Source organism: Oryza glaberrima, chromosome 8 (assembly GCF_000147395.1).
Source record: "Oryza glaberrima chromosome 8, OglaRS2, whole genome shotgun sequence".
Taxonomy (NCBI): Eukaryota; Viridiplantae; Streptophyta; class Magnoliopsida; order Poales; family Poaceae; genus Oryza; species Oryza glaberrima.
In genome coordinates, this window is record NC_068333.1 from 10804292 (window position 1) to 10817517 (window position 13226).

Consider the following 13226-nt stretch of genomic DNA (forward strand, 5'->3'; position numbering starts at 1 on the left):
ACACACGTCGCGACTCACGCGGTGAACTTTTGTCAATTAATGCCGATATTGCCACTCGTGGGGTCGTTGTTTTTAACCGGAATCAAAAAGTTCACAAAGCACCTGAACATCATTTTGGGACATATTTGAGTGTATTGGGTGCGTTCGTGGCAAAAACTCACTTCGCGACACGCGCGGCGAACTTTTGTCAATTAATGCCGATATTGCCACACGTGGTTGCGTTGTTTTTAACCGGAACGAAAAAGTTCAAAAAGCACCTAAACATAATTTTTGGACATATTGGAGTGTATTGGGTGCGTTCGTGGCAAAAACACACGTCGCGACTCGCGCGGTGAACTTTTGTCAATTAATGCCGATATTGCCGCTCGTGGGGGCGTTGTTTTGAACCAGAATCAAAAAGTTCAAAAAGCACCTAAACATGATTTTTGGACACATTGGAGTGTATTGGGTGGGTTCGTGGCAAAAACACACGTCGCGACTCGCGCGGTGAACTTTTGTCAATTAATGCCGATATTGCCACTCGTGGGGTCGTTGTTTTTAACCAGAATCAAAAAGTTCAAAAAGCACCTAAACATGATTTTTGGACATAATAGAGTGTATTGGGTGCGTTCGTGGCAAAAACTCACTTCGCGACTCGCGCGGCGAACTTTTGTCAATTAATGCCGATATTGCCACACGTGGTTGCGTTGTTTTTAACCGGAACGAAAAAGTTCAAAAAGCACCTAAACATGATTTTTGGACATATTGGAGTGTATTGAGTGCGTTCGTGGCAAAAACACACGTCGCGACTCGCACGGTGAACTTTTGTCAATTAATGCCGATATTGCCACTCGTGGGGTCGTTGTTTTTAACCAGAATCAAAAAGTTCAAAAAGCACCTAAACATGATTGTTGGACATAATAGAGTGTATTGGGTGCGTTCGTGGCAAAAACTCACTTCGCGACTCGCGCGGCGAACTTTTGTCAATTAATGCCGATATTGCCACACTTGGTTGCGTTGTTTTTAACCGGAACGAAAAAGTTCAAAAAGCACCTAAACATGATTTTTGGACATATTGGAGTGTATTGGGTGCGTTCGTGGCAAAAACACACGTCGCGACTCACGCGGTGAACTTTTGTCAATTAATGCCGATATTGCCACTCGTGGGGTCGTTGTTTTTAACCGGAATCAAAAAGTTCACAAAGCACCTGAACATCATTTTGGGACATATTTGAGTGTATTGGGTGCGTTCGTGGCAAAAACTCACTTCGCGACACGCGCGGCGAACTTTTGTCAATTAATGCCGATATTGCCACACGTGGTTGCGTTGTTTTTAACCGGAACGAAAAAGTTCAAAAAGCACCTAAACATAATTTTTGGACATATTGGAGTGTATTGGGTGCGTTCGTGGCAAAAACACACGTCGCGACTCGCGCGGTGAACTTTTGTCAATTAATGCCGATATTGCCGCTCGTGGGGGCGTTGTTTTGAACCAGAATCAAAAAGTTCAAAAAGCACCTAAACATGATTTTTGGACACATTGGAGTGTATTGGGTGGGTTCGTGGCAAAAACACACGTCGCGACTCGCGCGGTGAACTTTTGTCAATTAATGCCGATATTGCCACTCGTGGGGTCGTTGTTTTTAACCAGAATCAAAAAGTTCAAAAAGCACCTAAACATGATTTTTGGACATAATAGAGTGTATTGGGTGCGTTCGTGGCAAAAACTCACTTCGCGACTCGCGCGGCGAACTTTTGTCAATTAATGCCGATATTGCCACACGTGGTTGCGTTGTTTTTAACCGGAACGAAAAAGTTCAAAAAGCACCTAAACATGATTTTTGGACATATTGGAGTGTATTGGGTGCGTTCGTGGCAAAAACACACGTCGCAACTCACGCGGTGAACTTTTGTCAATTAATGCCGATATTGCCACTCGTGGGGTCGTTGTTTTTAACCGGAATCAAAAAGTTCACAAAGCACCTGAACATCATTTTGGGACATATTTGAGTGTATTGGGTGCGTTCGTGGCAAAAACTCACTTCGCGACACACGCGGCGAACTTTTGTCAATTAATGCCGATATTGCCACACGTGGTTGCGTTGTTTTTAACCGGAACGAAAAAGTTCAAAAAGCACCTAAACATGATTTTTGGACATATTGGAGTGTATTGGGTGCGTTCGTGGCAAAAACACACGTCGCGACTCGCGCGGTGAACTTTTGTCAATTAATGCCGATATTGCCGCTCGTGGGGGCGTTGTTTTGAACCAGAATCAAAAAGTTCAAAAAGCACCTAAACAAGATTTTTGGACACATTGGAGTGTATTGGGTGGGTTCGTGGCAAAAACACACGTCGCGACTCGCGCGGTGAACTTTTGTCAATTAATGCCGATATTGCCACTCGTGGGGTCGTTGTTTTTAACCAGAATCAAAAAGTTCAAAAAGCACCTAAACATGATTTTTGGACACATTGGAGTGTATTGGGTGGGTTCGTGGCAAAAACTCACTTCGCGACTCGCGCGGCGAACTTTTGTCAATTAATGCCGATATTGCCACACGTGGTTGCGTTGTTTTTAACCGGAACGAAAAAGTTCAAAAAGCACCTAAACATGATTTTTGGACATATTGGAGTGTATTGGGTGCGTTCGTGGCAAAAACACACGTCGCGACTCACGCGGTGAACTTTTGTCAATTAATGCCGATATTGCCACTCGTGGGGTCGTTGTTTTTAACCGGAATCAAAAAGTTCACAAAGCACCTGAACATCATTTTGGGACATATTTGAGTGTATTGGGTGCGTTCGTGGCAAAAACTCACTTCGCGACACGCGCGGCGAACTTTTGTCAATTAATGCCGATATTGCCACACGTGGTTGCGTTGTTTTTAACCGGAACGAAAAAGTTCAAAAAGCACCTAAACATGATTTTTGGACATATTGGAGTTTATTGGGTGCGTTCGTGGCAAAAACACACGTCGCGACTCGCGCGGTGAACTTTTGTCAATTAATGCCGATATTGCCGCTCGTGGGGGCGTTGTTTTGAACCAGAATCAAAAAGTTCAAAAAGCACCTAAACATGACTTTTGGACACATTGGAGTGTATTGGGTGGGTTCGTGGCAAAAACACACGTCGCGACTCGCACGGTGAACTTTTGTCAATTAATGCCGATATTGCCACTCGTGGGGTCGTTGTTTTTAACCGGAATCAAAAAGTTCACAAAGCACCTGAACATCATTTTGGGACATAATAGAGTGTATTGGGTGCGTTCGTGGCAAAAACTCACTTCGCGACACGCGCGGCGAACTTTTGTCAATTAATGCCGATATTGCCACACGTGGTTGCGTTGTTTTTAACCAGAACGAAAAAGTTCAAAAAGCACCTAAACATGATTTTTGGACATATTGGAGTGTATTGGGTGCGTTCGTGGCAAAAACACACGTCGCGACTCGCGCGGTGAACTTTTGTCAATTAATGCCGATATTGCCGCTCGTGGGGGCGTTGTTTTGAACCAGAATCAAAAAGTTCAAAAAGCACCTAAACATGATTTTTGGACACATTGGAGTGTATTGGGTGGGTTCGTGGCAAAAACACACGTCGCGACTCGCGCGGTGAACTTTTGTCAATTAATGCCGATATTGCCACTCGTGGGGTCGTTGTTTTTAACCAGAATCAAAAAGTTCAAAAAGCACCTAAACATGATTTTTGGACACATTGGAGTGTATTGGGTGGGTTCGTGGCAAAAACTCACTTCGCGACTCGCGCGGCGAACTTTTGTCAATTAATGCCGATATTGCCACACGTGGTTGCGTTGTTTTTAACCGGAACGAAAAAGTTCAAAAAGCACCTAAACATGATTTTTGGACATATTGGAGTGTATTGGGTGCGTTCGTGGCAAAAACACACGTCGCGACTCACGCGGTGAACTTTTGTCAATTAATGCCGATATTGCCACTCGTGGGGTCGTTGTTTTTAACCGGAATCAAAAAGTTCACAAAGCACCTGAACATCATTTTGGGACATATTTGAGTGTATTGGGTGCGTTCGTGGCAAAAACTCACTTCGCGACACGCGCGGCGAACTTTTGTCAATTAATGCCGATATTGCCACACGTGGTTGCGTTGTTTTTAACCGGAACGAAAAAGTTCAAAAAGCACCTAAACATGATTTTTGGACATATTGGAGTTTATTGGGTGCGTTCGTGGCAAAAACACACGTCGCGACTCGCGCGGTGAACTTTTGTCAATTAATGCCGATATTGCCGCTCGTGGGGGCGTTGTTTTGAACCAGAATCAAAAAGTTCAAAAAGCACCTAAACATGACTTTTGGACACATTGGAGTGTATTGGGTGGGTTCGTGGCAAAAACACACGTCGCGACTCGCACGGTGAACTTTTGTCAATTAATGCCGATATTGCCACTCGTGGGGTCGTTGTTTTTAACCGGAATCAAAAAGTTCACAAAGCACCTGAACATCATTTTGGGACATAATAGAGTGTATTGGGTGCGTTCGTGGCAAAAACTCACTTCGCGACACGCGCGGCGAACTTTTGTCAATTAATGCCGATATTGCCACACGTGGTTGCGTTGTTTTTAACCAGAACGAAAAAGTTCAAAAAGCACCTAAACATGATTTTTGGACATATTGGAGTGTATTGGGTGCGTTCGTGGCAAAAACACACGTCGCGACTCGCGCGGTGAACTTTTGTCAATTAATGCCGATATTGCCGCTCGTGGGGGCGTTGTTTTGAACCAGAATCAAAAAGTTCAAAAAGCACCTAAACATGATTTTTGGACACATTGGAGTGTATTGGGTGGGTTCGTGGCAAAAACACACGTCGCGACTCGCGCGGTGAACTTTTGTCAATTAATGCCGATATTGCCACTCGTGGGGTCGTTGTTTTTAACCAGAATCAAAAAGTTCAAAAAGCACCTAAACATGATTTTTGGACACATTGGAGTGTATTGGGTGGGTTCGTGGCAAAAACTCACTTCGCGACTCGCGCGGCGAACTTTTGTCAATTAATGCCGATATTGCCACACGTGGTTGCGTTGTTTTTAACCGGAACGAAAAAGTTCAAAAAGCACCTAAACATGATTTTTGGACATATTGGAGTGTATTGGGTGCGTTCGTGGCAAAAACACACGTCGCGACTCACGCGGTGAACTTTTGTCAATTAATGCCGATATTGCCACTCGTGGGGTCGTTGTTTTTAACCGGAATCAAAAAGTTCACAAAGCACCTGAACATCATTTTGGGACATATTTGAGTGTATTGGGTGCGTTCGTGGCAAAAACTCACTTCGCGACACGCGCGGCGAACTTTTGTCAATTAATGCCGATATTGCCACACGTGGTTGCGTTGTTTTTAACCGGAACGAAAAAGTTCAAAAAGCACCTAAACATGATTTTTGGACATATTGGAGTTTATTGGGTGCGTTCGTGGCAAAAACACACGTCGCGACTCGCGCGGTGAACTTTTGTCAATTAATGCCGATATTGCCGCTCGTGGGGGCGTTGTTTTGAACCAGAATCAAAAAGTTCAAAAAGCACCTAAACATGACTTTTGGACACATTGGAGTGTATTGGGTGGGTTCGTGGCAAAAACACACGTCGCGACTCGCACGGTGAACTTTTGTCAATTAATGCCGATATTGCCACTCGTGGGGTCGTTGTTTTTAACCGGAATCAAAAAGTTCACAAAGCACCTGAACATCATTTTGGGACATAATAGAGTGTATTGGGTGCGTTCGTGGCAAAAACTCACTTCGCGACACGCGCGGCGAACTTTTGTCAATTAATGCCGATATTGCCACACGTGGTTGCGTTGTTTTTAACCAGAACGAAAAAGTTCAAAAAGCACCTAAACATGATTTTTGGACATATTGGAGTGTATTGGGTGCGTTCGTGGCAAAAACACACGTCGCGACTCGCGCGGTGAACTTTTGTCAATTAATGCCGATATTGCCGCTCGTGGGGGCGTTGTTTTGAACCAGAATCAAAAAGTTCAAAAAGCACCTAAACATGATTTTTGGACACATTGGAGTGTATTGGGTGGGTTCGTGGCAAAAACACACGTCGCGACTCGCGCGGTGAACTTTTGTCAATTAATGCCGATATTGCCACTCGTGGGGTCGTTGTTTTTAACCAGAATCAAAAAGTTCAAAAAGCACCTAAACATGATTTTTGGACACATTGGAGTGTATTGGGTGGGTTCGTGGCAAAAACTCACTTCGCGACTCGCGCGGCGAACTTTTGTCAATTAATGCCGATATTGCCACACGTGGTTGCGTTGTTTTTAACCGGAACGAAAAAGTTCAAAAAGCACCTAAACATGATTTTTGGACATATTGGAGTGTATTGGGTGCGTTCGTGGCAAAAACACACGTCGCGACTCACGCGGTGAACTTTTGTCAATTAATGCCGATATTGCCACTCGTGGGGTCGTTGTTTTTAACCGGAATCAAAAAGTTCACAAAGCACCTGAACATCATTTTGGGACATATTTGAGTGTATTGGGTGCGTTCGTGGCAAAAACTCACTTCGCGACACGCGCGGCGAACTTTTGTCAATTAATGCCGATATTGCCACACGTGGTTGCGTTGTTTTTAACCGGAACGAAAAAGTTCAAAAAGCACCTAAACATGATTTTTGGACATATTGGAGTTTATTGGGTGCGTTCGTGGCAAAAACACACGTCGCGACTCGCGCGGTGAACTTTTGTCAATTAATGCCGATATTGCCGCTCGTGGGGGTGTTGTTTTGAACCAGAATCAAAAAGTTCAAAAAGCACCTAAACATGACTTTTGGACACATTGGAGTGTATTGGGTGGGTTCGTGGCAAAAACACACGTCGCGACTCGCACGGTGAACTTTTGTCAATTAATGCCGATATTGCCACTCGTGGGGTCGTTGTTTTTAACCGGAATCAAAAAGTTCACAAAGCACCTGAACATCATTTTGGGACATAATAGAGTGTATTGGGTGCGTTCGTGGCAAAAACTCACTTCGCGACACGCGCGGCGAACTTTTGTCAATTAATGCCGATATTGCCACACGTGGTTGCGTTGTTTTTAACCAGAACGAAAAAGTTCAAAAAGCACCTAAACATGATTTTTGGACATATTGGAGTGTATTGGGTGCGTTCGTGGCAAAAACACACGTCGCGACTCGCGCGGTGAACTTTTGTCAATTAATGCCGATATTGCCGCTCGTGGGGGCGTTGTTTTGAACCAGAATCAAAAAGTTCAAAAAGCACCTAAACATGATTTTTGGACATATTGGAGTGTATTGGGTGCGTTCGTGGCAAAAACACACGTCGCGACTCGCGCGGTGAACTTTTGTCAATTAATGCCGATATTGCCACTCGTGGGGTCGTTGTTTTTAACCAGAATCAAAAAGTTCAAAAAGCACCTAAACATGATTTTTGGACATAATAGAGTGTATTGGGTGCGTTCGTGGCAAAAACTCACTTCGCGACTCGCGCGGCGAACTTTTGTCAATTAATGCCGATATTGCCACACGTGGCTGCGTTGTTTTTAACCGGAACGAAAAAGTTCAAAAAGCACCTAAACATGATTTTTGGACATATTGGAGTGTATTGGGTGCGTTCGTGGCAAAAACACACGTCGCGACTCACGCGGTGAACTTTTGTCAATTAATGCCGATATTGCCACTCGTGGGGTCGTTGTTTTTAACCGGAATCAAAAAGTTCACAAAGCACCTGAACATCATTTTGGGACATATTTGAGTGTATTGGGTGCGTTCGTGGCAAAAACTCACTTCGCGACACGCGCGGCGAACTTTTGTCAATTAATGCCGATATTGCCACACGTGGTTGCGTTGTTTTTAACCGGAACGAAAAAGTTCAAAAAGCACCTAAACATGATTTTTGGACATATTGGAGTTTATTGGGTGAGTTCGTGGCAAAAACTCACGTCGCGACTAGCGCGGCGAACTTTTATCAATTAATGCCGATATTGCCACACGTGGTTGCGTTGTTTTTAACCGGAACGGAAAAGTTCAAAAAGCACCTAAACATGATTTTTGGACATATTTGAGTGTATTGGGTGCGTTCGTGGCAAAAACACACGTCGCGACTCGCGCGGTGAACTTTTGTCAGTTAATGCCGATATTGCCGCTCGTGGGGGCGTTGTTTTGAACCAGAATCAAAAAGTTCAAAAAGCACCTAAACATGATTTTTGGACACATTGGAGTGTATTGGGTGGGTTCGTGGCAAAAACACACGTCGCGACTCGCGCGGTGAACTTTTGTCAATTAATGCCGATATTGCCACTCGTGGGGTCGTTGTTTTTAACCGGAATCAAAAAGTTCACAAAGCACCTGAACATCATTTTGGGACATAATAGAGTGTATTGGGTGCGTTCGTGGCAAAAACTCACTTCGCGACTCGCGTGGCGAACTTTTGTCAATTAATGCCGATATTGCCACTCGTGGGGTCGTTGTTTTTAACCGGAATCAAAAAGTTCACAAAGCACCTGAACATCATTTTGGGACATATTTGAGTGTATTGGGTGCGTTCGTGGCAAAAACTCACTTCGCGACACGCGCGGCGAACTTTTGTCAATTAATGCCGATATTGCTACACGTGGTTGCGTTGTTTTTAACCGGAACGAAAAAGTTCAAAAAGCACCTAAACATGATTTTTGGACATATTGGAGTGTATTGGGTGCGTTCGTGGCAAAAACACACGTCGCGACTCGCGCGGTGAACTTTTGTCAATTAATGCCGATATTGCCGCTCGTGGGGGCGTTGTTTTGAACCAGAATCAAAAAGTTCAAAAAGCACCTAAACATGATTTTTGGACACATTGGAGTGTATTGGGTGGGTTCGTGGCAAAAACACACGTCGCGACTCGCACGGTGAACTTTTGTCAATTAATGCCGATATTGCCACTCGTGGGGTCGTTGTTTTTAACCAGAATCAAAAAGTTCAAAAAGCACCTAAACATGATTTTTGGACATAATAGAGTGTATTGGGTGCGTTCGTGGCAAAAACTCACTTCGCAACACGCGCGGCGAACTTTTGTCAATTAATGCCGATATTGCCACACGTGGTTGCATTGTTTTTAACCGGAACGAAAAAGTTCAAAAAGCACCTAAACATGATTTTTGGACATATTGGAGTGTATTGGGTGCGTTCGTGGCAAAAACACACGTCGCGACTCGCGCGGTGAACTTTTGTCAATTAATGCCGATATTGCCACTCGTGGGGGCGTTGTTTTTAACCAGAATCAAAAAGTTCACAAAGCACATAAACTTGATTTTTGGACATATTTGAGTGTATTGGGTGCGTTCGTGGCAAAAACTCACTTCGCGACTCGCGCGGGGAACTTTTGTCAATTAATGCCAATATTGCCACTCGTGGGGGCGTTGTTTTTAACCAGAATCAAAAAGTTCAAAAAGCACCTAAACATGATTTTTGGACATATTGGAGTGTATTGGGTGAGTTCGTGGCAAAAACACACGTCGCGACTCGCGCGGTGAACTTTTGTCAATTAATGCCGATATTGCCACTCGTGGGGGCGTGGTTTTTAACCAGAATCAAAAAGTTCAAAAAGATCAAAAAAGCACCTAAACATGATTTTTGGACATATTTGAGTGTATTGGGTGCGTTCGTGGCAAAAACTCACTTCGCGACTCGCGTGGCGAACTTTTGTCAATTAATGCCGATATTGCCACTCGTGGGGTCGTTGTTTTTAACCGGAATCAAAAAGTTCACAAAGCACCTGAACATCATTTTGGGACATATTTGAGTGTATTGGGTGCGTTCGTGGCAAAAACTCACTTCGCGACACGCGCGGCGAACTTTTGTCAATTAATGCCGATATTGCCACACGTGGTTGCGTTGTTTTTAACCGGAACGAAAAAGTTCAAAAAGCACCTAAACATGATTTTTGGACATATTGGAGTGTATTGGGTGCGTTCGTGGCAAAAACACACGTCGCGACTCGCGCGGTGAACTTTTGTCAATTAATGCCGATATTGCCGCTCGTGGGGGCGTTGTTTTGAACCAGAATCAAAAAGTTCAAAAAGCACCTAAACATGATTTTTGGACACATTGGAGTGTATTGGGTGGGTTCGTGGCAAAAACACACGTCGCGACTCGCACGGTGAACTTTTGTCAATTAATGCCGATATTGCCACTCGTGGGGTCGTTGTTTTTAACCAGAATCAAAAAGTTCAAAAAGCACCTAAACATGATTTTTGGACATAATAGAGTGTATTGGGTGCGTTCGTGGCAAAAACTCACTTCGCAACACGCGCGGCGAACTTTTGTCAATTAATGCCGATATTGCCACACGTGGTTGCATTGTTTTTAACCGGAACGAAAAAGTTCAAAAAGCACCTAAACATGATTTTTGGACATATTGGAGTGTATTGGGTGCGTTCGTGGCAAAAACACACGTCGCGACTCGCGCGGTGAACTTTTCTCAATTAATGCCGATATTGCCACTCGTGGGGGCGTTGTTTTTAACCAGAATCAAAAAGTTCACAAAGCACATAAACTTGATTTTTGGACATATTTGAGTGTATTGGGTGCGTTCGTGGCAAAAACTCACTTCGCGACTCGCGCGGGGAACTTTTGTCAATTAATGCCAATATTGCCACTCGTGGGGGCGTTGTTTTTAACCAGAATCAAAAAGTTCAAAAAGCACCTAAACATGATTTTTGGACATATTGGAGTGTATTGGGTGAGTTCGTGGCAAAAACACACGTCGCGACTCGCGCGGTGAACTTTTGTCAATTAATGCCGATATTGCCACTCGTGGGGGCGTGGTTTTTAACCAGAATCAAAAAGTTCAAAAAGCACCTAAACATGACTTTTGGACATATTGGAGTGTATTGGGTGAGTTCGTGGCAAAAACACACGTCGCAACTCGCGCGGTGAACTTTTGTCAATTAATGCCGATATTGCCGCTCGTGGGGGCGTTGTTTTGAACCAGAATCAAAAAGTTCAAAAAGCACCTAAACATGATTTTTGGACACATTGGAGTGTATTGGGTGGGTTCGTGGCAAAAACACACGTCGCGACTCGCGCGGTGAACTTTTCTCAATTAATGCCGATATTGCCACACGTGGTTGCGTTGTTTTTAACCGGAACGAAAAAGTTCAAAAAGCACCAAAACAAGACTTTTGGACATATTGGAGTGTATTGGGTGTGTTTGTGGCGAAAACACACGTCGCGACTCGCCTGTGAACTTTTGTCAATTAATGCCGATATTGCGACTTGTGGGGGCGTTGTTTTTAACCGAAATCAAAAAGTTCACAAAGCACCTGAACTTGATTTTTGGACATATTTGAGTGTATTGCGTGCGTTCGTGGCAAAAACTCACTTCGCAACTCGCGCGGTGAACTTTTCTCAATTAATGCAGATATTGCCACACGTCGGTGCGATGTTGTACACCGGAATCAAAAAGTGCAAAAAGCACCAAAACAAGATTTTTGGACATATTGGAGTGCATTGGGTGCGTTCGTGCCAAAAACTCACTTCGCGACTCGCGCGGCGAACTTTTGTTAATTAATGCCGATATTGCCACTCGTGGGGGCGTTGTTTTTAACCAGAATCAAAAAGTTCAAAAAGCACCTAAACATGATTTTTGGACATATTGGAGTGTATTGGGTGGGTTCGTGGCAAAAACACACGTCGCGACTCGCGCGGTGAACTTTTGTCAATTAATGCCGATATTGCCACTCGTGGGGTCGTTGTTTTTAACCGGAATCAAAAAGTTCACAAAGCACCTGAACATCATTTTGGGACATAATAGAGTGTATTGGGTGCGTTCGTGGCAAAAACTCACTTCGCGACACGCGCGGCGAACTTTTGTCAATTAATGCCGATATTGCCACACGTGGTTGCGTTGTTTTTAACCAGAACGAAAAAGTTCAAAAAGCACCTAAACATGATTTTTGGACATATTGGAGTGTATTGGGTGCGTTCGTGGCAAAAACACACGTCGCGACTCGCGCGGTGAACTTTTGTCAATTAATGCCGATATTGCCGCTCGTGGGGGCGTTGTTTTGAACCAGAATCAAAAAGTTCAAAAAGCACCTAAACATGATTTTTGGACACATTGGAGTGTATTGGGTGGGTTCGTGGCAAAAACACACGTCGCGACTCGCGCGGTGAACTTTTGTCAATTAATGCCGATATTGCCACTCGTGGGGTCGTTGTTTTTAACCAGAATCAAAAAGTTCAAAAAGCACCTAAACATGATTTTTGGACACATTGGAGTGTATTGGGTGGGTTCGTGGCAAAAACTCACTTCGCGACTCGCGCGGCGAACTTTTGTCAATTAATGCCGATATTGCCACACGTGGTTGCGTTGTTTTTAACCGGAACGAAAAAGTTCAAAAAGCACCTAAACATGATTTTTGGACATATTGGAGTGTATTGGGTGCGTTCGTGGCAAAAACACACGTCGCGACTCACGCGGTGAACTTTTGTCAATTAATGCCGATATTGCCACTCGTGGGGTCGTTGTTTTTAACCGGAATCAAAAAGTTCACAAAGCACCTGAACATCATTTTGGGACATATTTGAGTGTATTGGGTGCGTTCGTGGCAAAAACTCACTTCGCGACACGCGCGGCGAACTTTTGTCAATTAATGCCGATATTGCCACACGTGGTTGCGTTGTTTTTAACCGGAACGAAAAAGTTCAAAAAGCACCTAAACATGATTTTTGGACATATTGGAGTTTATTGGGTGCGTTCGTGGCAAAAACACACGTCGCGACTCGCGCGGTGAACTTTTGTCAATTAATGCCGATATTGCCGCTCGTGGGGGTGTTGTTTTGAACCAGAATCAAAAAGTTCAAAAAGCACCTAAACATGACTTTTGGACACATTGGAGTGTATTGGGTGGGTTCGTGGCAAAAACACACGTCGCGACTCGCACGGTGAACTTTTGTCAATTAATGCCGATATTGCCACTCGTGGGGTCGTTGTTTTTAACCGGAATCAAAAAGTTCACAAAGCACCTGAACATCATTTTGGGACATAATAGAGTGTATTGGGTGCGTTCGTGGCAAAAACTCACTTCGCGACACGCGCGGCGAACTTTTGTCAATTAATGCCGATATTGCCACACGTGGTTGCGTTGTTTTTAACCAGAACGAAAAAGTTCAAAAAGCACCTAAACATGATTTTTGGACATATTGGAGTGTATTGGGTGCGTTCGTGGCAAAAACACACGTCGCGACTCGCGCGGTGAACTTTTGTCAATTAATG